This window comes from Bidens hawaiensis, unplaced genomic scaffold, assembly GCF_021521415.1.
Source record: "Bidens hawaiensis isolate Kalapana, Puna unplaced genomic scaffold, B.hawaiensis_p1.1 tig00011271_1, whole genome shotgun sequence".
Classification (NCBI taxonomy): domain Eukaryota; kingdom Viridiplantae; phylum Streptophyta; class Magnoliopsida; order Asterales; family Asteraceae; genus Bidens; species Bidens hawaiensis.
In genome coordinates this window covers 218,514-242,977 of record NW_027491878.1, presented here as the reverse complement: position 1 = coordinate 242,977, position 24,464 = coordinate 218,514, and the positions used below count along the sequence as shown (strand labels likewise).

The 24,464-nt window shown below is 36.2% G+C and overlaps 2 pseudogenes across 1 annotated transcript; both read right to left on the bottom strand.

The window, feature by feature from the left end:
* Nucleotides 1-24,446, bottom strand: LOC143537651 (ABC transporter C family member 10-like; annotated as a pseudogene). Its single transcript, XR_013136099.1, has 12 exons — nt 22,025-24,446; nt 21,616-21,936; nt 21,460-21,546; nt 20,770-21,360; nt 20,536-20,700; nt 19,696-19,990; nt 19,405-19,619; nt 19,015-19,319; nt 18,878-18,941; nt 18,559-18,798; nt 17,914-18,026; nt 1-140 (listed from the first exon to the last, which is right to left on the bottom strand). The product of XR_013136099.1 is annotated as an ABC transporter C family member 10-like (transcript).
* Nucleotides 824-5,962, bottom strand: LOC143537641 (ABC transporter C family member 10-like; annotated as a pseudogene).
* Nucleotides 24,447-24,464: the final 18 nt, after the last annotated feature.

Genomic DNA, 24,464 nt, shown 5'->3' with positions numbered 1-24,464 from the left:
AAGTAACAAAGTTCAAAGATAATTAATTTCATGACTACAATCCTTAATTTCTCGATGATCATGCAGAAGAGATCTTCCTATATGCCATTGCAATCGTGTTATTGATGACTAGCATTGCATCTATCAGGTCTCAAATTGATCTGAAAATATAACATGCATGCATGATAATAATGTTTTTTCTTTATAGGTTAACGAATGATCGGAAGCTTACCTAGCTAGATTACGAGGTTTTATGTTGCGACCCGTATTCGTTAACAATTGTGCAAATAAGGAGGCTGGCTCCTTCATCAATTTCGTGGGCTTGTCATATTCTACCACCTTTCAGAGTGATTAGCAGTTTAGATCACTTAAGTTTTAGGGCATTGTCATGAAATCAATGATTCACTTGTAGTATAAAAAACCAAGTAGAATGATTCAAAAGTATGTTTCCTAATGTTTTTAAACCAGACCGGTTACTAAATTGGCAGCCGCCAGTCGGTTTCAATTTTAACACAACTCCATTAATTTTGGCCGGAGCTCGTTTTGACCGAAACCAAATTGATACATTTTAAAACACTTAAAAAATTTAATGTGTGTACATATATGAAGCCTTAAATCAACGAAATTAATTTGAAACCTGAATTAGTTAATAAATGACCAAGAATGAGATTTTGTAACAAAATTATAATTTCTTTTTAGATGCAGCCCGACCAACTGAAATGAACTGATCTAGTTTTCCAATTCAACCGGGTTAAATGGACTCAATCATGTCGGTTATGTACGACCCAGTTTCCGGTCAGTCCGGGTATGGTTGTTCTAGAACTCATTTTGCTTAGAGGTTGTTCTAACCCGCCACCGAACACACCCGGCCCTCCCAGTTAGCCAGAAGTAGTATAAAGATAAGAAAGAACTTGGACCTACCATCCTTCATAACAAGCACCATTGTGCAGTCTACAACAGTTGGTATCCTGTGGGCAACTGTTATCACAGTGCAATCTTTAAACTCTTCCCGGATTGTTTTCTGTATAATGGTGTCAGTTGCATTATCGATTGACGCTGTGGCTTCATCGAGCACCAATATCTTTCGTCTCTTCAAAAGGGCTCTTCCTAAGCAAAACAGTTGTCTTTGTCCAAGACTCCAGTTTGAACCATCTTGCACAACTTTATTAATATTGTCATCATCATCATCATCATCGTACTCAGTATATCCCACCAATAGCAAAGCTATAGTAGGGTCTGAGGAGGGTAAGATGTAGACAGCCTTACCTCTACCCCATAGGGATAGAGAGGCTGCTTCCGGTGAGACCCTCGGCTCGATAGTAGTTTTGCATCAAGCCTTGGACATAAGACACATAACACTCAACCATCGGGACACCGACCGATTGGTGCGTGTACCCTTGTCTTTCGGCTATCAACGCCACCACATGATGCCTGATTAACCTTCCGCCACTTTTAACGTTATTTTCACGATATTGGTAAAATAACGTCAAAATTAGTGCAATTTCGCTTTTGCCCACCCGAGGGTTCACACAAAATTAGTGCAACTTTATTAATATTGTTATATACTTATAATATGTCATGTAAGCTTGTAATATCATAAGTCAACAATACAAATTTCATACCCAATGAGTCCAGTCCCTCCATTTTATCATCAATGGCCTCTTTAAGTTGGCATTTTTCAAGAACCTGATAAAAATGGAAGTTAGCATTCGTTTAGGTTTTGGTCGGTCTATATTATATAATGTGTAAAACTTCACCTTCCAAATTTCTTGATTACTATGCTCAGATAAGGGATCGAGGTTGTATCGAATGGAGCCACTGAATAATGTTGGTTCTTGCGGGATTATTCCAAAACTTGATCTAAGGTCATGAAGTCCAACTGAAATGATATCTAAATCATCTATAACTATCTTTCCATCAGTAGGTTCAACTAACCGAAATAAAGCACCGATCAAAGTCGTCTTCCCACTGCCCGTTCTACCCACGATTCCAATCTTGTGCCCTCCTTCAAACACACAACTGATTCCATGAAGAACCAAGGGGGATTTTGGTTGATATCTGATCTGCAACACACACACAACCAAATGGTCTATAACTGAAAGTTGAAATCTTCTAACTTATGCATGTAAATACAGTTGGAAACTTTACTTACTTTCAGGTTTTCAATGATAACTTTACCAACACTTGGCCAGTTTGTTGGCGGCCGATTATTTTCTATAATTTCAGGGGCCTCACTACGAATATGCATATATTGATTCAATCTTTCAACTGAAACTATCATATTTGATATCTGACATTGTGATTGAACGGAGACAACAAGAAAAATATTCAGTGAGAGTCCGTACGAGAGAGCCATTCCAATGTATCCTGTCATTACATTATGTGTTAGAAAAACATGTATGTGTTCTTGTACCAACCAGACGCTAAAGCATTATATACAGGAATATATTTAATGTCACTAACCTGAGGCTGAAGCATCAAAGGAAGCAAACTTATGGCTAAGGCAGAGCTAGAAACGACAACTGCGCGTAACTTTCTAGGCGTTGGATCAACCAGTCGTTTTCTGAAAAGCTATGAAAGAATGGACTCGCATTGCCATCAATAAGGTTCAAATGCTCTGAAAAGAAACGGTCTTCTTCTCCAAAAGCTCTTATGGTAACAACTCCAGCAATCGATTGTGCTAGATGACTTGCAACTAACGACTTACTCGTGCCATCTAATCTCATCAACTCCTTTGCAGATGCATAGTAGAATGTCTGAAGAAAATAAAATGAGATGAGGATCACATATTATATTAGCAAACAACACAGCTTTCCATGCATGTAACAGTGGTAACACTATAATAATCTATATTTTAAAACATGTGTTATGTTTGAAACCTTCAGAGGGGTGGTGCTAAGCACCTGATTCCCCTTTTTCAAGAGTTCATAGTTTCAAATTCAGCTTTTGCTAGTTTTCTACCTTAGAAGTTAAACCTCTTGGAGGCCACATGCCAGTGCAAGAGTAAGCTACACTTTACATGATCCCACTTGTTGGGTATGGTGGTCCCATGAACTTTATGAGACGGGTTTGTCAAAGTTATAGAAAACGATATCACATGGTTAAAAGTTTAGCAGTACAGTTTCTTACTTGTAGAAGTATCGTTACATAAACCGTTGGAATTATCACAAACAAGATAGGCCAAGTTAGGAATGCCAAGAATATCGCGAAGCCGAAGTATGTGTTCATCGCTGTGCCTATTCCAACCGTGAACTTCATTGCCAATTCAATGTCTACAACACTCAGATCAGACGAAACCTACAAAAATTATAGATTCATTAGTTTCTTGTACATCATTCGAGCATTAGTATATGTAACAAGACATACCCGACTGATTATCCTTCCTACGGGCGTGGAGTCATAGAACGACATTGGTGCTCTGAAAAGAGAAGTTAGTAACTTTGAGAAAATTGCTATAGATGCATTAGTTCCAAGTTTAACCACATAATAAGATCGACAAAATTAAAAGAACATCATCACAAAAGCCATAACCATGTATACAAGTAACATGGTTGACTCGTTGGCCTTAGAACCCTGCACTTCACTAGCTAGCCACAGATTTTGCAAGAGCATTCCTATTATGTACAACAAATGTGACAAAATCGACAGAGAGAAGTAGAAGTAGCCGCTCCTCTGACCGCTAATTTGGCTAAGATATTGTTTGTATGGCTTGAGGGCCGTATCCCCTGCTTCTCGTTCTTCTTGCTTTATGAGTTGTTCTCCTACAATCTGTTCTCTCGTGTAGACAGTTTCTTTTTCTTGCTTTATAGATCGTTGTTGAGAACCATCGGCCGATAGATTATCTGAACCAGAAGTATTACTAAGTGCAATAACTAGGCTTTGGAACTCTTTACATGACTCAAGCAATTGAGCATAGGTTCCTGTTTGCGCAATCTTTCCTTCTGTCATTAACTGTGAACGTAATCAATTAATAACGAGCATTCAAACGGTTTCGTATGAAAATAATGCAAAATGACTAGTTTGTGAATACTGAATAGCTTATTAGCTCACCAAGATGTCATCAAAAGCAGGCAAAAAATCGACTTGGTGAGTTACAAGTAACACTGTCTTGCTTGATAGTGCTTCCATGATGTAATCCTACAGATAAAACATGTTAAGGGTAGTATTCATATTATACAAGAAATCAGTCATACGAATGATGATTACTTTGAACAAACTGGCTGCGGTATGGGCATCAACCGCGCTAAATGGGTCATCCAGAAGGTATATATCTGCATCTTGATATAGCGCGCGTGCAAGCTGAACTCGTTGCTTCTGTCCACCACTCAGATTCACACCTCTTTCTCCTATAATAGTTAGATCTCCAAATGGAAACATCTCAATATCTTTCACAAGTGAGCATTTCTTAACTACTTCTTCATACTTTTCATCATCCATTACCGACACGAACAGAATATTATCTTGAACAGTCCCTGTTTGGATCCATGCGGTTTGTGAAACATATGCCAATTTTCCATTAACTTCAATCTGAAAACAACAAAATAAGATTACTCTAAATGATAAAATTAAAAGTTAAAACTGATTTGTAGCAGACTTACTGTGCCTTTAATGTTTGGAACCTCTCATAGAATAGCAGATATAAGAGTCGATTTACCGGACCCCACCTCCCCGCATATAGCCACTTTTTTACCAGCCGAAATATCAAGATTTACATAAGTTAGAGTTGGTTTTGTACAGTCCTCATTCCATGAAACCACATCGGCTTTGATCATTACCAATCCGTGTCCTACGCTTACATTATTCTTTCGTTCCTTCTGCAGCTCGGGTGCCTCCAAAAAGTTAAGAATGCGTGTTATTGCAACCCTCGCTTCAATAAACACTGCTGCCACATCAGCAATCTCCCGAATCGGCTTTTGAATGATCCGAATATTTGCAAGACTCATGAACACGTTACTCGCATCAAGCGGGATTCTTATACAATAACACGTATAAAATGTCACAGTCGCTACTATCGCGGGTAAAGACCAAAACAGAATCAAGTATAGTCCTCTTTGCATGATAACTGCAGATAACCACCTCATCTCTTCATTTCTCAACTTTTCAACTGCCTTTTGAAAATGTTTCTCCCAAGCATATAACTTCAAAACCTTCATATTTGTAACCGCCTCGGTTATCGCCTTCAACCTTCGGTCCTGAGCCGCCATTAGCTTTGTAAGAATCTTGTGCTGCAACTTACCCAATGGAATGTTCCCTAAAACGGTTAAGATTATAACTAACAAAGCCGCAAACGCAGCCACTCCGACTGCAAAATACATTATAAATATCCCAAGACATATATGCAGACCAATGGTCCAAATCTGGTGAAACCAAAATGGAAACTCGCCGATTCGGTTAGCATCAACTGTGGCTTAATTCATGATCTGACCAGGTGAGTAACTCATTCTGGCATCATTTGACAAACGTAGTTGCCTCTGATAAATCGCGGCACATAACATGGATTTCACCTGCAGCCCAATCACTCGGCTTCGAAAGTTTAGCTGTCTCTCGGACACGGATTCCAAACACTTAGCAACAAACAAGGCTAATGTGAGATAATAACCTTCATGATCAAATGTTTGTTTCCCCTGACAAACTTTTATAAAAGCCCCAAGAATTAGCGGACCCGAAGCCAATGAAAGCACCTTCACCAGAGCGAAATCCCCGTGATCACCAGTGGCTTCGCTTGCCAGATGAACAAAGTCGACAGCACCGAAGGATCACCAACGACACCGTTTCGTTCTCTCTCCACCTTCCGTTTATCCAATATGTTGATGAATGTTGAGTAACACATTTGGGCTTTATTTTCATCTTGCAATTTCGGGATATCGTCCGCATCAAGAACTTTACGTTTTCCGGTTACCAGCAACGGATTAAGCCACCAGAACGTCAAGTTGCTTAGAATTCCTGCTTTTGCAGTTTTGGCATCCGTTTGTTTCCTTTCCATAAAAACACATAAAACTAATAAAACCACACCCGGGAATAATAAGATCAAAGAGAACAGAGCTTCGGTAATTGACTAGAGTGTCAAGAATTATACAAGTTAGCACCCATAATACAACTGTCATTGTAGTACCAGTGACAGGCTCGTTAATTTTGTCACTCGAGTTTCCGACAACTGTCGATCTACCGACAGTTAAATATACCAAATTTAAACAGCCATTAATAATATATACATTCACATAACGTCGAGTACCATAATATTAAGTTCACTAGCTTGCATGTGGGATGTGGAGTCTGTATCTATACGGAGCATCAAGCAGCATCTCTCCAGAAACTTTGCCCCTCAAACAAAACAAAAAACACAGTACTTTATGATAGGTTATTATATACAAGGGGGTACTTTAGCATATAATATAGTTCCTTTTCTTTGACGACAAAAATATATACATGTTGTGTTTACTTTATAATAGTTTATATCTATCTACCTATTCTAATAAAGTAAAATAATTGTGTGACACATGTCAGCTTATGGTTAATCCTTACAATTTTTTTCTCTCTAAAACTAATATATATCGTATATCAATAATTATTCGATTTCCTTTTACACTTCATTTATATTATTTCTATAACATGATAAAATTATTCATTTTTCTTTAAACTCTATTATATTATATCTATACATTTTTATAAAAAAAATCATTTACATGTTATACTTCTATACATTGATAGAATATATTTCACAGTATAATGGGTGAAATCCAAAAATCAACAACAAACTGTGTTTGTTAAATATTGAAAAAATATATATTTTTAAATGTTATTATTAACATATTATACTATGTTTATTGTAGAAGATTTAAAATAAAAAAAATTCTAATATGTTTTTACTTTACGAAGTAATTTTTTAATTATCATTTAATTATAAATATATGTTTAAAAGTTGATCCATTTTTTAAAAATAAATCCATTTATCTATTGGTTTTTTTGTACATTGTCATATAAATTTATAAATTATAAATATATAATTTAAATCTGTCTATTTATTTTTTTCGGTTAATTTAGTAAACTATGCATATATGTGTTAAATTGTAAAGATAGTATATACCAATCACTTTCAAATATAATAAAATATGTGTTAAATTGTAAGGATATTATATATCAATCACTTTCAAATATAATAAAGTTTATCATATTTAGTTTCTTAGGTTTGTTTATTAAGGATTGCTTAGGGTTTTTTGTGAAACTTAAATTTGATGTTGCGGGTTAAAAGTTGGTAAAAAAATTGTTTGCATTTGGCTCAAATTTGTTACAGGTAAAATAGGGGTAAAATATGGGTAATCTGAATATTTTTAAAAATTTGAGAGTGCAAATAGATTTATCGTCAAACTTTTTATGGGTTCAAAGTTTTGACATGAAAATGTAAAACAATTGAAAGTTAGAATTTTAATTGCGATTGGGTTTCGAATTTATTTTTAATGATATTTTTGGAAATAGTCAAAAGATTCGGGCTTTTGCACGTTGAGTATTTTTCTAATGACTACCAAAATTTTAAGAAAAAATGACAAACACTTCCGACATGCCACCTCTAGACCTATCAATATCTCTAACTTTTATCAAATTAGAAACATTTGTGTAATCATTGACTTTTTCTTAAATAGTAATCAGGATGTTGTTTGTGAAACATGTCATACAAAATTATGCTCAAGTGAAGTAAAACATTTACAAAATTAAACGGGTTAACCTGTTATATTTTTTTTTTTGTCAATTGGCAAAGTCGAGAAACCCCTTAAACTTATCAAAATCTTTTTCATAGTGTAGCTCAAAAATATTATTATATGAGATGTATTCTCCGAAATTGGTTCGTAACTAAATTTCTTTCAATTATACATATATGTCATTGAGAATAAATTTTCAATAAATGGAGTGTTATTGGGTATGTCTTTGCAGGTGCAGTTTTATTACAGGCATAGATGATACACATTTTTCCATATACATTATGTATTGTTTTATTTGTAACTTACTTATTTCGATCATCCCGTGTGCTACACGGGCTCTAAAACTAGTATAATAATATTAGTTTTTATCTCCGTATTACGGGGTTGTTTTACATTATTCGCTTCCAATAATTAAATATTTTTTTGAATTATAATTTTATTTATTGTAAGGAAGTTAATAATTTAATTAAGATTTGATGATAAAAGAGTTTCAAAAATAAATAAGATATTATAATCCGTTTTAAAATATGTCTAGTTTTGGTGAGACCCATGACCCACTTATTTTTTTTACTATGAAATTGTTTCTTAATTATAAATATGTTTTTAAAATATATGGATATTAATTTTTTTATATCCATATTTTATAGAAATTTTCATATCAAATATATTTTATAGGAATTTTCATATCAAATATTTGATGAGATTAACTTTTAATTTAATGAGATGTTATAACCTGTTTAAGGGCTATATGGGTTTGACATACCCATGAATTCAGATGAAATGTATGAGAAACATTTATTTACAAATAAAACAATTTGATGACTTTAGAAAAAATAGGGAGCATCTAAAGAGCTTTTAAAGGTTTTATTTATATATATTATAGATTTAAAATGTAATCTTATATAGGTATACTATTTTTAAAATATGTTATGAAACTTGTACTTTACTTTTGTGCTTGGGTCTATTGTGTTTGGTGCAACTTTGTTGTACATTTTCTATTGACTTAAGGGTGCTTCACATGTTCATGCTCGGGGTTTTTCTCGTTTGAGTTATGTAAAAACCTAACTAACCTGTAGATAAGAGGTATTGTATTCACAAGGATCATGTGGTCAACAGGATACATTATGTTTGATTGTCTTACCTAATTATATATTAACTAATTAAATAACTTTTAATTGAAACTGTGAAATCAAAGACTTTAATTTAGTGTTGAAAACATAAATGTGAAAAAGTAATCATCTCCATGTTTCGGGTTCGTTAAACATTATTAATCAAGTTGATCTAGTGGAAAACCATTAAGGGTAGCTACATGTATGATTAATCTAGTTGTAATTTAACGACAAAACTTAATACGTAGAACGTAATTAGATAGAATGTAACTTAAGAGATTACAAATCTAATCCCAATTGTAACACCGTGAAAATTTCGAGTTCAAAGTATCAACTTTCTAAAGTCTAGGGACTGAAATTGCCAAATTCCAAACTTGAGGGTTAAAATGAAAATTCTGATTTTTCTACCCATCGCGCTACGCGATAGGTCATCAGAGAGACCCATCGCGTACCGCAATGGGGCGTCTGACAATGAGACACGTGGTATGCCACGTGTCCACACATGGCACATCGGTCGCCACGTGTCGCCAGGTGGCAGTCGTTGTGCCACGTCCGACACGTGGCAGACCTATGTTGTGACTCACCTAGGCTACATCGCGGTACGCGATGGGTGCCCAGAAGCCCATCGCGTACCGTGATGGGATCCAAAATATTGCCTATAAATAGCGGCCATGGGATCTCACTCTAGGCATCCCAAACACAGCTCTCACATCTCTCTAACATCTCTCTAGAATACCTCGTAAAACGTGCCACGATTTCCTCGATAAACGTGACTCGAATCTTTCGTTTGTGTAATCAACGTTTCCTCGAAGTTGTGCCACCCTCCACCCACATACCAAAGAGGTATTTGAGTAATGGCAATGAGTCTTGAAGTTCGTGCCAACAAGTATTGAAGATTTGGCATATCTCGATTAACGTGTCGAGAAAAGAGAAGCGGCATCGAAGTGCTGCTCAAAGTCCCTAGGATTTCGGTACGCCACTAAGGTTAGGCGTAATATCAAATTCAATATAATTTAATATTATATTCAAGGCTTAAGCTTTAAGTCGAGGTTATACTCGATGCCTCGATAAAAGAAAACATAACAAAGAAATGAATGAAAATATGATTGATGAATATAGTGATAACATATATATGTGTGTAAGTATATATGATTATATTCTTTGTTATGAAAATATTATTTAAAGAATAAAGAGTATTCTTAAATAATAAAAGAAAATGATTACGTTTCTTGAAGAAGAAGAAACGTCGGGTTTTGAATATAAACTAAAGGTTTATAATTTACTTTTAAACAAGAGGTTTTCAAGTAAATAATAATTGAACTAAAGGTTCAATCGAGGATTGAGATATAAGACTAAAGGTCTTAAGCCGGATCGTGTATCCGACTAACAAATATTTATACTCGTAACTATAGGTTCGAGATAAAGAAAGGGAAAGACCCTTGGACGGTGAGTGAAGCCGATCCTAAAGAGATAAGGTGAATACGTCCCCAAACTTTTAAACTTGTTTTCAAAATGAGTCAACTTGTTATATGAAATTGTTTACAAGGAACTATGTGTTCCTAAAACCGTTATAACTATGGGTATGAACCTAGCCCTCAGGCTGTGGTATACATATGTCTGGATCCCTACATAGGTGGTACTATGCGATGTATGGGCATGATCGCACCACCCTTGGTCGTAAGACGCTCTCCTGCAGGGAGTACGACCGTTGTGTATATTTACGGGTACTTAACTAAAGTCAAACGCTGCGGTGTTTGTGAGGTGACCTAGTGTAGAGGCTCTAGTTTATAATGTGTTATTTGACTTTGTTATTCCTAAGCCACGTTGGGCCGAGGCAGACGTAGTCTCGAGGGGTAATAAAGTAAAAGAGTTATTTTTGCGTCAGCGTGTTCACCAGCATTCGTTGCTGACGTATTTTCTTACATTTTGCAGGTGAACAAGTTTAGCGCTTGGATTATCAAAGTGCTACTTATATAAATCCGATGGCTCGGATTTTCTTTTGTAAACTTAAACATATGGTGGTTTGTAAATTATAAACACATAAATATTTTGTTAACCGTTGGGTGTTTTAATCCCGACTTTTGATATATGTAAATATTACATTTTCGATCCTTAAAGTTTATAAGTCTTCATCAATTAAACGTAACTCTGATTTATTTACAGTCATGATACCAACTTATGGGTCATGCTCCTAGGCCTTAGACGAGGGTGTGACACCAATAATCTAGAATAGCTATACAAACAAGTGTTCAAATCACAAACCCTAAACTTGGAGAAGATCATGGGTTGCTTAACCAATCATAACATTGAAGAAAACTAAATCAAAACGAAATCCCAATATAGGTAATATTAATGTTCATGAAGTAATAGGTTCATAAGCAAACCCTACACCTGAAGTGGTCACAGATGGTTTAACATTGCCTCTACGTACATGACGAATAGCTTGCTTATAGGTTAACGGTTGAAACCGTTGAAGCTTTAACGATCCGAGAACTCTGCAATGATGCAAAATAGACTTCTTGGTCTTTAGCAGCTGCTATAATGAGTGTTCTATCGAATGGGGCGCTGAAAAATGATTAAAATATCAACCAGGGTTATTTTGTTTATTTTTAGGCCGTGTGTCAGGAGGGATCTCCTTCTGGTCCTCCGCGTGTCCCAAAGGACAAAATAGCTGGGTGCACATTTTGGGTTCCCTAGCATGTCGCGAAGGACTTGTCTTCTATGGCTTGTGTGTCGAAAGAAAAGGAAGTTCAAGAATTTTATTTTCTTTTTACTCGTTTAAGCTCTGAAACGCATGCGTAAGCTCATACATGTCCCAATAAGCGTCTATTATATTCATTACCATGAAATACAAAAGCATGCATTAAGTATCATAGTTCACACAATAAATTAACTAATTAAAAAAAGTGAAATAATACCAAAAACTAAATGATTTATACCCGCCCATCAAGAAGAGGGAATGATTATAATGCATTTATGTATGCTTAACAATATCGTTCAATGTGACTGTGATGATTACCTGAGTCTGAATCTGTTTGATAAAGGTTATGATGTTGATGCTAGCATTATTTGAACCTATCTTTCAGCTATTTTTTACTCTTGAAAGTCAACATGTTGCGTTTTTTAGAATCTTGAAGTTGTTGCGTTTTATTAAGTGAGCTATTTTTTCCTTTTTTACTTTGGATGTATATTCTTCTTTTCATTTGTATTTTCTTTGTCAAATACCCGACGCAACACGTAAGGTTCTAACTCATCATTTAATAAATAACATAAAAGTTACCGTGTTAATATATATAATATGCTCGAGTAGTTTTGCAAGCCTATCATGCTTAGTATCGGTAGTTCAGAGTCGAGGCCTTTAATTAATTTAGCTCTAACTTTGGCTTGGGCTCATTTAAGCTCGACTTATGACAAGCTTTGAGCGATCAATCTCTGGTAGTTCATGGATCAACTTGTTTAGACACTGATAGGTACTGATATATAGAAAAGATGATATCAAAAGGATAAACTATATTGAATAGAAAAGATGATCTCACAGATCTACAAATCGATAACTACCCACCGAGGTGGTCCAGGGCTATGCCCTACTCATGCTAATACAATGTGCCCTAACAAACTATGTAATATCTCTCCTCCCCTCTAATTACCCTTATTTATAGAAATAGAACTTACACTTACCCCCTCCCACAATTACAAAAGACTATTAAGTAACAAACTCGAGTAAGATCTCTATCAATACTTCCCCCATAACATAAGACTTGTCCTCAAGGCTTGATAAAAGACCCCACAGTTGGAAGAGTGAAACCATCCGTGTGGGAATTGTCCATATGCTCCAACTGAAAATTCATCCCCTCAAGTCCATCAGATTCATCATCCCCGAGCAACAACACACGAAGTTTACCCTCCGGGCACCTATGAGCTGGACTATAGTGTCGTCCACACTTGTAGCAAAGTCCTTTCTTCCTGCGTTCCTCCCACTTAGTGCGAGATAAGGAACGAACACCTAGATCACGACAGCCTATATTCCCATTAGCAAGTCCGTACATCCCAACCTATTTGGACATCGTATTGCCCAACGAGCGGTGCCCAATCCCGGAGTCCAATGATGGTAGCCCTGCACGTGGAGAGTACTGAAAATGAGACATCAACATGCTTGAATCCAATGGCCGAAGCATCAACTCGACATCCTTAGCCAAAGACATCGCATCAATACAAGAAGATGGACGATGTAAACGTACCCTCTCTTTGACATCATCCTTTAATCCCGCGATAAAATACCCGATAGTTTGGGACTCCGGTAAGTGAGGAACCAATGACAATAAATACTCGAAATCATCTATGTAATCAAAGATGGAATTCGATTGCTGAATAGTAGCTAAGTGTTCATAAGGATTCTGAATTTCGAGACCACTGAAGCGTTGTATCAATTCAGACTGAAATTCGATCCAGGTCAAAGAAGGACGAACCTGGGGATGATCGTAAACCAGTGTTGGGCAACACCGACCATACTTAATTGAGCAAGATGCAAATGAGAAACATCGGAAGGGTGGTTGAGATCGAAAAACAAGTTAGCCTTCTGTATCCAGCCTTGAGGATCAAAACCAAAAAACTCAGGCAACTTCACCTTCTTAACAGCCCGCGATAAACCGAACGGTGCACTATTATCAACGTTGGAATTAAACGACGGTTGTGAAGAAACCCCCTGTTTCCGGAAAGACCAGATCCAGACGATAGAGAATCAATCGGTCATTTATCCTGTTGCTTCATCCAAGCGAGGACGGTTTTTTTAAATTCGCTTGATTCCGATCGAGCCGCAGCTAAAGATGTCAAAATCTCAGCTACATATTGCAGTAATTGAGTGATCTGCTGGTCATGAGTATCGAGACGAGAGGTTTGATTCACCATAATCGAATCTCAAATTGAAGGAATGAAATCGGATCTGAAACTGAATCTGAAATCGGATCTGAGATTGAATTTGAAATCGGATATGAAATTGAATCGAAAATCGGATCTGAGATCCGAATGAAAACACAGATCTGGAATTGGAAAATTGAAATGAGAGTAGAGGTGAGGTAGGTTGGACCAGTGATAGGTACTGATATATAGAAAAGATGATATCAAAAGGATAAACTATATTGAATAGAAAAGATGATTTCACAGATCTACAAATCGATAACTACCTACCGAGGTGGTCCAGGGCTACTCATGCTAATGCAATGAGCCCTAACAAACTATGTAATATCTCTCCTCCCCTCTAATTAACTATTAACCCTTATTTATAGAAATAGAACTTACACTTACCCCCTCCCATAATTACAAAAGACTATTAAGTAACAAACTCGAATAAGATCTCTGTCAGACACCTACATAGAACCAGGTGATTTTAATGAATCACATTTAAGAAAAGAGTGTAGAATGTAATATAATCAATATAGGTATTGCTATCATACTTTTATTGGGATGACATAGTTAAATGATCTATGATTAATTGGGTATATATATGAGTACCTATATATTTATTCGCGTTAAAAACATCAGTTATAAGTCATTTGCATTTAAAATCATGGCAATTTTCTAGTTGATTCACTTTATATTCATTCGTGAATACGAGTAATAAGTAAAGTGACTTACTAAAAATATAAACAAATAATTAAAATCAACTAGACATTTTTGTACTAGGTTTTCTTTTGAAGAAAAAAAGTGCTAGAAATGTGGAATTAGTGAAATATTCTACATTGAAATTTAGTTTTCAGTTAGTTTTCAGTTCTATTAGTGAATTGTTTTCACTTTTTATATATTCCAGGAAATTGTTTTTTGATGTTTTATTTTCGTCCCTTTTCCTCTTGTTATAAACTAATATTCTATCCGGTTCATTGCGTCGGGCAGGTCGGTTAACCTAGACGATGGAAAAACCCAATCGTTGAGATGGTACGTTGATGCGAATTCAGTCGGTTTGGAATACAATGAGAATGACATTAGTTACGCTCATTACGGTATAAACAATGTTGGAGCGTTAAGGCCCCAAAAAAAATCATTAAATTAACATATAAAAAGATTAACATATAAGAAAATAAATTATTTAAAAAGACGTTTTTTTCGGCCAGCAAAACCCGGGCATTGGTAAAGCTAGAATGTTGTTGGATCCGAGTGTTGCAGCGTTTAGTCGGTAAAACATGGGCGTTGGTAAAACCCGAGCGTTTTCGGTCTCAAGCGTTGCGACGGTTAGTTGACTCGAATTCAATTGGTTTTTGTTACATTCGTTACAGTACCATAACTAAAACAAAAGGGCCAATAGAACCCAAACGTTGGTAAAACACAAACGTTGTTGGTCCCGTACGTTGCGGCGATGAGTCGGTAGAACCCGGGTGTTGGTAAAACCCGATGTTGAGGCGGTGAGTCGACGCGAATTCGGTCATTTTTGGTTACGTTCGTTGCGGTACCGGAGCTAAAACAAAAGAGTCAGTAAACCCGTGCGTTGGTAAAACCCGCGTGCTATCGTTCCTAGGCGGCGAGTCGACGCGAATTCGGTTGGTATTCTTTACATTTGTTACAACAAAACAAAAAGAATAAAAATGGTGTGAACCAGTGACGTTTCGCCACTTGGCCCAATCAAAACTAATACGGCACCAAACTTGTAATTTATACTATATAGATAATAACACATATTTTAAACTCATTTATTTATCATTCAGTTTGATTTTTCTTTATTGACTTATGTTTTTAACATTTAAAAGAAAATAATAATAAGTAGTTGTGTTTAATTTTCTCTTAACATTCGGTATAAATTTTGATTTGAAAACGAAGTTGTTTATAAAAAAGAGTATCTTTTGGGTATTGATAGTCCGTTAGCCTGACAAACTTAACCAATCCTGACCAAACAACATCGGTGACGCGTGACGGTATAGTTATTATCAAAATGATATCGGTATTTATTTTATACGCTTTCGTAACTGTGCTTAAGTTTTTTTTTTCTCAACATTCCGATTATAAAATTTGTTGAAACCGAAATTGTATTCAAATTAAATAGATTATGTTTTTGGTATAGTTACTTATAGAAGTGTGGTACCGTGATGATTTAAACCGATTCAAAACCACGTTAGTTCCACCGTCTCAACGCGCGGATTCAGGTAAATGCAATTCTCAGCCGACGAAAAAAACGGATGAGAATACAGTCTCCTCGGGTCCAGATTTTTATTTTTTTGCTTCAATTCAGTGACAATACTGGTTTTCACCGTGTGTGAATTGATGATTTTGCTGTTCTTGATTGACGTTGTGTCGGGACAACTCATGATGCCCATGTTATTTAGCATGTACCCGTGAAGTGCTGTGACAGTGACTCGATAAAGGTAAGGTGAATTTATTGCAAATCTAATAATACTTTTAAGTTTGCTGATGGAACAATCCACCTACTTGTTTGTTTGAACATCTGGAGTTAACATTTTTTTATTGTCTACACTCTATAGTTCATTATCATATTCGCTTTGAACAACCTTTTTAGCTCTTTAATCAAGCACGCTATTGAAAAAATAATGACTCAAAACTTCTGTTTTTTAATATAGGAGTGTACAATCTGGACCGAACCTGAAATTTCAGAATCGACACTGAGGAGTGAGGACAGTTAGACGTTAGGGTTTTAATCACATTTTGTATCCTATATTTGTTTTCTCTCTGATTTGGTTTTGATAACATATTGTGTAAAACTTGGAGCAATACCAACTTTAAGGACACGAATGGATAATACGAAAAGTATAAGGGTGGTACGGAAGATCTCAAGGGGCGGTCTGGTGGAGATCGAAAGTTCAGGGACCAAGTTGAATAACTTGGTATCATAGTTATATTTTATTTATTATTAAATAAATTAGAAGTCGAGTATGATTAGGTTTCCTAGTTTGAGTAGGATTAGAACTGCGGGTGCTATATAAACCCATAATTAGTTTTCTTTAGTTGTTAGTAGAGAAAAGTAGAGAGAGTAGAAAAGTATTTTGTTCTTGTTTTTTATTAATGAAGAGTCGCATAAACGATTTATGCAAAATCGTGTTTGGTGCTCTTGATTCACTTGTCTAAGGTTTAACATATTGTTCATAATCTATATGTGTAATCTATCTCAGGTTGTATTGAATCTTCTTGTTGTAGTTGTGTGTTGTAATGAATTTGAGGGAGAGATTTTGGATTCAAATTGTAACAAGTCTGTATGTTTTGTGATGATTTTCATAATTAATGATAAATAAAACCAATTGTTTTCTTAGATTTTATCATGGTGTCAGAGCTTATGCTATAAGCTTCGATAGATTGAAAGATTAGGGTTTCTTAGTGTTGATATGTGTCATAAATGTTCAGGGGGTATTTGTGTAACTTTTCTATAGTTACAAGTATTTGGGTATAATCTGTCAAGTATGAAAGACTTCAGGGTCTAGTTTTGTTAATCAAGTGGGTTAGTTTGTTAATAGCCGTTAGGGGTTAATAAAAGGGGGATAATCAATTAGTTAGGGTTACTTTTCATTTTTCAATTCTTTCTTTTTAATTCATACGAGTCTGTAATCATCAATTCGTGTTAATAGTAATCGATTTCGTTTGTTCTTGATCTTGATTCTTGATCCAATTTCTCAACACTTAGAAATCGTTTTTTTCAATCAAATTAGGATTGTCAAAGCGCGATTCATGTTATAATCTTGTACGTTTTGTGATAACTGGAATCTTGTTGTTTGTGTTTAGATTCGCATTTGGTTGATTGTTTGCAACTGTTCTCGTTTTGATCTTCTGTGTAATAACGGGTTGACCCGTTAACTAGTTTAAATATGTAAAAACTGGTTGACCCGCACCTCTAGATATAACTTACACGCTACCAAAATGATCTATACTATAACTTGGTATGAAGGAAAAAGCATCTTGTTTATCACACGAACAACCAATATCATTTCAAATAATGCACATACATCCAAAGGTTTATAGAGTTCATAGATAGTTAATTTCATGACTACAATCCTCAATTTTGAAATGAACATGCAGAAGTAATCTTTCAACCGTGTTATCTAGGATTGCGTCTATGAGGCCTCAAATTGATGTCGAAATATAAAATGATCATAATATTTTTGCTATGCAGGCTAATGGATTATCAGAAGCTTACCGCTTACCTAGTTAGATTACGAGGTTTTATGTTGCAACCAATATTCGTTAACAAGTTGTGTGAATAATGAAGCTGGCTCATTCATCAATTTCATTGGCTTGTCATATTCCATCACCTTTCCTGTAAAGTACAAGATTTATTTCAGAGTGATTAATTAACCACGTTTGAATCGGCTGAGTTTTAGTGCATTTTTATAAAAGCAATGGTTCACTTGTTATGATTCAAAGAGTATGGTCCCTAATGTTTTCAAACAGGATTGGTTATTAAATCAGCAGCCTTGCTGGTTATCAGTTTCAATTTTAACCTGACTCCATTAGGGTCGTCCCAGAAAATCGTTAAAATTTTTTTGGTTGAATGCTAGTAAAAAATAGGCCTTAAGGGGTTTTTTATAGAGTTTAATCTTATGGTTTGGGTTGTGCAAAATTCTCTTTTAAAAATATGGGCTTAAATGAAATGAAATGGTTAATTAAGTTTAAACATTAAGAACACATAATTTATTTCAATAACCCAAACCAAAATTGATACTTTATTAGACAACCTATTTTGACAAGAACTCAGTTTGCTCAGAAGTTGTTCTAACCTATCACATTACCCACCCAGCCCTCCCAGTTTGCCGGAATTAATACTAATATATGAAAGGACATGAACCTACCATCCTTCATAACAAGCACCATTGTGCAGTTTACAACAGTTGGTATCCTGTGGGCAACTGTTATGACAGTACAATCTTTAAACTCCTCCGCAATCGTTTTTTGTATAAAGGTGTCCGTTGCATTGTCGATTGATGCGGTGGCTTTATCAAGCACCAATATCTTTCGTCTCTTCAAAAGGGCTCTTGCTAAGCAAAACAGTTGTGTTTGTCCAAGGCTCCAGTTTGAACCATCTTGCACAACTTTATTAATATTGTAATATACTTATAATATGCCATGTAACGCTTATAATATCATAAGTCATCAAGTCAAATTTCTTACCCAACGAGTCCAGTCCCACCTTTTTATCTTGAATAGCCTCTCTAAGTTGGCATTTCTCAAGAACCTGATAAATAGTGAAAGATAGCATTCGTTCAAGGTTTTCGTCAATCTATATAATATAACTAGTAAAACTTCACCTTCCAAATTTCTTGATCACTATGCTCGGATAGGGGATCGAGATTGTAACGAATTGAACCATTGAATAACGTTGGTTCTTGAGGGATGATTCCAAAACTTGATCTTAGATTATGAAGTCCAATTGAAGTGATATCTATATCGTCTATAACTATCTTTCGTATGTAGGTTCAACTAATCGAAACAAGGCACTGATCAAAGTCGTTTTCCCACTGCCCGTTCTACCCACGATTCCAATCTTGTGCCCTCCTTCAAACACACAACTGATTCCATGAAGAACCAAGGGAGAATTCAGTTGATATCTTATCTGCAACACACACATATCCAAATGATCTGTAACTCTTGAAAGTTGAAATCTTATGCATGTAAATAAAGTTGAAAACTTTACTTACTTTCAGGTTTTCAATGACAACTTTACCAATACTTGGCCAGTTTGTTGGTGGGCGGCTATTTTCCATTACTTCCGGTGCTTCACAATGAATATGCATGTATTGATCCAATCTTTCAACTGAAACTATCTGATTTGATAGTTGACATTGGATTTGAACCGAAACAGCAAGGAATACGTTCAGCGAGAGACCGTATGAAAGAGCCATTCCAATGTATCCTGCCATTAGGTACATGTTAGAAAAGCATATATTTATTTTGTACTGCTAGAGATTGGATAGTTAAGTGTCACTAACCCGAGGCTGAAGTATCAAAAGGAAGCAAAGTTATGGCTAAGGCAGAGCTAGAAACGACAACTGCACATAGCATTTCTAGACGCTGAATCAACCACTCGTTTGCTGAAAAGCTATGAAAGATTGGACTCGCATTGCCATCAATAAGGTTCAAATGCTCTAAAAAGAAACGGTCTTCTTCTCCAAAAGCTCTTATGGTAACAACTCCAGCAATCGATTGTGCTAGATGACTTGCAACTAACGACTTACTCGTGCCATCTAATCTCATCAACTCCTTTGCAGATGCATAGTAGAATTTCTGAGCGGAAAAATAATAAGGTGAGAATTACATATTGTAAGGAGTAACTAGTAACGCAACTTATCATGCATGTAACAGTGGAAACACTAATAATTGACATATATTTTAGAGTTAAGCTCAGTTTTCATCCTTAAGGATTGGCCATTAAATACTTCGTTGCCAAGTCCATTTTGTCATAGATAGATTTTAATTTTTAAACCCTTTTCGTCTATGGCACTAACTCTGTTAGATTTTTCCGTTAAGTTAAAGAAAGTTTTAGTCAATTTAGCACATGTTATGGTTGAAACTTGTAAAGGGTGGCGGTAGGCGCCGATCCCCTATTCAAGAGGTCTCAGGTAAATTTCAGCTTCCACTGGTTTTTTACCTTAGAAGTTAAACCTCCTGAAGGCCACATGCCCATGGTAGGGTAAGCTAAGCTACACATTATGCGGTCTCATTTGTTAGCAAGGTATTAATGGCGTCTCATGAGTTCTATCCAATGGATTCTCATGGTTATTAAAAAAGGAAACACACATGGTTAAAAGTTTAGGAGTACATTTTCTTACTTGTAGAAGCATTGTTACATAAACCGTTGGAATGATGACAAACAAGACAGGCCAAGTTAGGAATGCCAAGATCCCGAAGCTAAAGTATGTGTTCATCATTGTACCTACTCCAATCACGAGCTTCATTGCCAATTCAAGGTCCACAACACTCAGATCAGATGAAACCTACAACAATTATAGATTCATAAGTTTCATGTAGTTCATTCGAACATTAGCTTATGTTACAAGACTTACCCGACTGGTTATCCTTCCTACGGGCGTTGAGTCATAAAACGAAATTGGTGCTCTAAAAAGACAAGTTATTAATGTGGAGAAAACTGCCATAGATGCATTAGTTCCAAGTTTAACCAAATAATAAGATCTAGCAAATAAAAAAAACATCATCACAAAAGCCATGACCATGTATACTTGTAACATATTTGACCGGTTGACCTTAGAACCCTGCACTTCACTAGCCAACCACAGATTTTGCAAGAACATTCCTACTATGAACAAGAAATGTGACAAAACCGACAGAGATAAGTAGAAGTAGCCGCTCCTATGACCGCTACTCTGGCTAAGATACTGTTTGTATGGCTTGAGGCCCGTATCCCCTGCTTTTCTTTCTTCTTGCTTTATTAGTTGTTCTCCTACAATCTGTTCTCTCGTGTAAACATTTTCTATTTCTTGATTTGGGGATATAGATCGTTGTTGAGAACCATCGGCTGATAGATTATCTGAACCAGAAGTATTACTAAGTTCAATAACTAGGCTTTGGAATTCTTTACATGACTCAAGCAATTGAGCATAGGTTCCTGTTTGCACAATCTTTCCTTCTGCCATTAACTGTGAACGTAATTAATTAATCATGAGCATTCAAACAGTTTCGTATGAAGATAATGCAAAATGACTAGTTTGTGAATACTGAATAGCTTATTAGCTCACCAAGATGTCATCAAAAGCAGGCAAAAAATCGACTTGGTGAGTTACAAGTAACACTGTCTTGCTTGATAGTGCTTCCATGATGTAATCCTACAGATAAAACATGTTAAGGGTAATATTCATATTATACAAGAAATGAGTCATACGAATGATGATTACTTTGAACAAACTGGCTGCGGTATGGGCATCAACCGCGCTAAATGGGTCATCCAGAAGGTATATATCTGCATCCTGATATAACGCCAGTGCAAGCTGAACGCGCTGCTTCTGTCCACCACTCAGATTCACACCTCTTTCTCCTATAATTGTTTGATCCCCGAATGGAAACATCTCAATATCCTTCACAAGTGAGCATTTCTTAACCACTTCTTCATACTTTTCATCATCCATTACCGACCCGAACAGAATATTATCTCGAACCGTCCCTGTTTGGATCCACGCAGTTTGTGAAACATATGCAACTTTTCCATTAACTTCAATCTGAACACACAAAACAAGATTACAATAAACATTAACATTTTTGTTTTTAAAATTTAAAACTTAAAACTGACTTGGATCAAAGACTTACTGTGCCTTTAATGTTTGAAACCTCTCCTAGAATAGCTGATATAAGAGTCGATTTACCCGATCCAACCTCCCCACATACAGCCACCTTGTCACCAGCCGAAATTTCAAGATTTATATCGGTTAGAGTTGGTTTTGAACCGCAATCATTCCATGAAACCACATCCGCTTTAATCATTAAACCTACGTGTCCTACGCTTACATCAATCTTTCGTTCTTTCTGCAACTCGGGTGCCTCCAAAAACTTAAGAATGCGCGTTAACACAACCCTCGCTTCAATAAACACAGCTGCCACATCAGCAATGAGCCGAATAGGCTCTTGAATTATGCGTATCGTTGCCAGAAACATGAACACATTACTAGCATCAAGCGGGATTCCTATAAAATAACACGTATAAAACGTCACAGTAGCTACAATCGAGGGTGATGACCAGAACAGAATTAAGTAGAGTCCTCTTTGCATTATAACCTCTAATAACCACCTCATCTCTTCATTTCTCAACTTTTCAGCTACCTTTTGAAAATGTTTCTCCCAAGCATATAACTTCAAAACCTTCATATTTGTAACTGCCTCGGTTATTGCCTTCAACCTCTGGTCCTGTGCCGCCATGAGCTTTGTTAAAATCTTGTGCTGCAACTTACCCAACGGAATGTTCCCTAAAAAGATTAAAATTATAACCAACAAAGCCGCAAACGTGGCCACTCCAACTGCAAAATAAATTATAAATATCCCAAGACATATTTGCAGACCAATGGTCCAAATCTGGTGAAACCTAAACGGAAACTCGCCGATTCGGTTAGCATCAACTGTGGCATAATTCATTATTTGGCCAGGCGAGTAACTCATTCTCGCGTCACTCGACAACCGCAGCTGCTTCTGATAAATCGCAGCACGTAACATCGATTTCACTTGTAACCCAATTACTCGGCTTTTAAAGTTTAACTGTCTTTCACATGCGGATTCCAAACATTTGGAAACAAACAGGGCTAATGTGAGATAATAAACTTCATGATCAAATGTTTGTTTTCCCTGGACAACTTTTATAAAAGCCCGAAGAATTAACGGACCCGAAGCCAATGAAAGCACCTTTACCAGTGCAAAAAACCCCGTGACCATCAATTGCTTCGCTTGCCACATAAACAAAGTCGACAACACCGACGGATCACCAACTACCCCCTTTCGTTCTCTCTCCGCCTTTCACTTATCCAATATTTTCATGAATGTTGAATAACACATTTGGGCTTTATCTTCATCTTGCAGTTTAGGGATATCGTCGGCATCGAGAACTTTACTTTTCCCGGTTACCAGCAACGGATTAAGCCACCAGAATGTGAAGTTACTAAGAATTCCTGCTTTCGCCTTCAGAGTGACAACATCTTCGGTTACCAAAGGCGCGTAAAGCACACCAGTTTTGGAACCCGTTTGTTTTCTTTCCATGAAACTAATAAAACCACACCTGGTGATGAAAGTTTTTTTCTTCATGAACATAGAAAACAATATATCTTCGGTAAAACCCGACGAATTTCAAGAATTAATTATGTTAGCACCCATATGATATGCACTTTGGGTCCATACGTAGAAAATTAAATATACCAAACTTACACAGTCATTAATAACACATTCATGAAACCTAGTACCATTGCTCACTATATAGCTGGTGACATTAACCTGAGCTTGCATGTGGGGGATGTGGAGTCTGTATCTATACACAGCATCAAGCTGTGTGATGGGACCCAAAACAGATGGCTTTAAAAGTGGTCTAAAACTCCACACACATATCCAATCAATGGAAATCAGTACAATGATTGATCATTGATTTTAGTATTGGCGAACAGATAAACACGATGAACCGGAACTGGGTTTTAACCTGAACTGAAACATATTATGAAACTGGTTTGGTGAAACAGAACCAAAATGAACCAGTTAATATTTCTTTTGATCATCTTTGACCCAAACCGAACCGCGTTGGCCCCTGATATTGATTTCTGCACCCCCTAGATTTAGGAACTATATGTCCGAATATGATCAGGACTTTACACGCGTATACAAGAGGCACATGCTCGTATATATGTCTGTATACAGGTGTATATAAGCCACTATATTAGACGAAATGAAAACGGGGTCTCTGTGATTGTGTCCATATATACAACTCCATATAATGCTACCCATAAAAATCTGGTTTAACTGTGAAAAGCTAGCTACATTTGTTTATACCAGAAAAATGTGGGGAAGAAAAAAATGGTTGGCAAATACAAGTAATAAAAAGAGATATATTGCACCAAGGACAAGGCAATTTGGTCTTCTATGAAAACTTAAAAAGAAGAGTATTTGTAGGATATTGACTGTTCTAATACTTTTGACTTTTACTGGTCAAAATTGAATTTTGGAATGGATGTACTTTTCTAGTCAGCACTCAGGCACTAACATAAATATGTCAAACAAA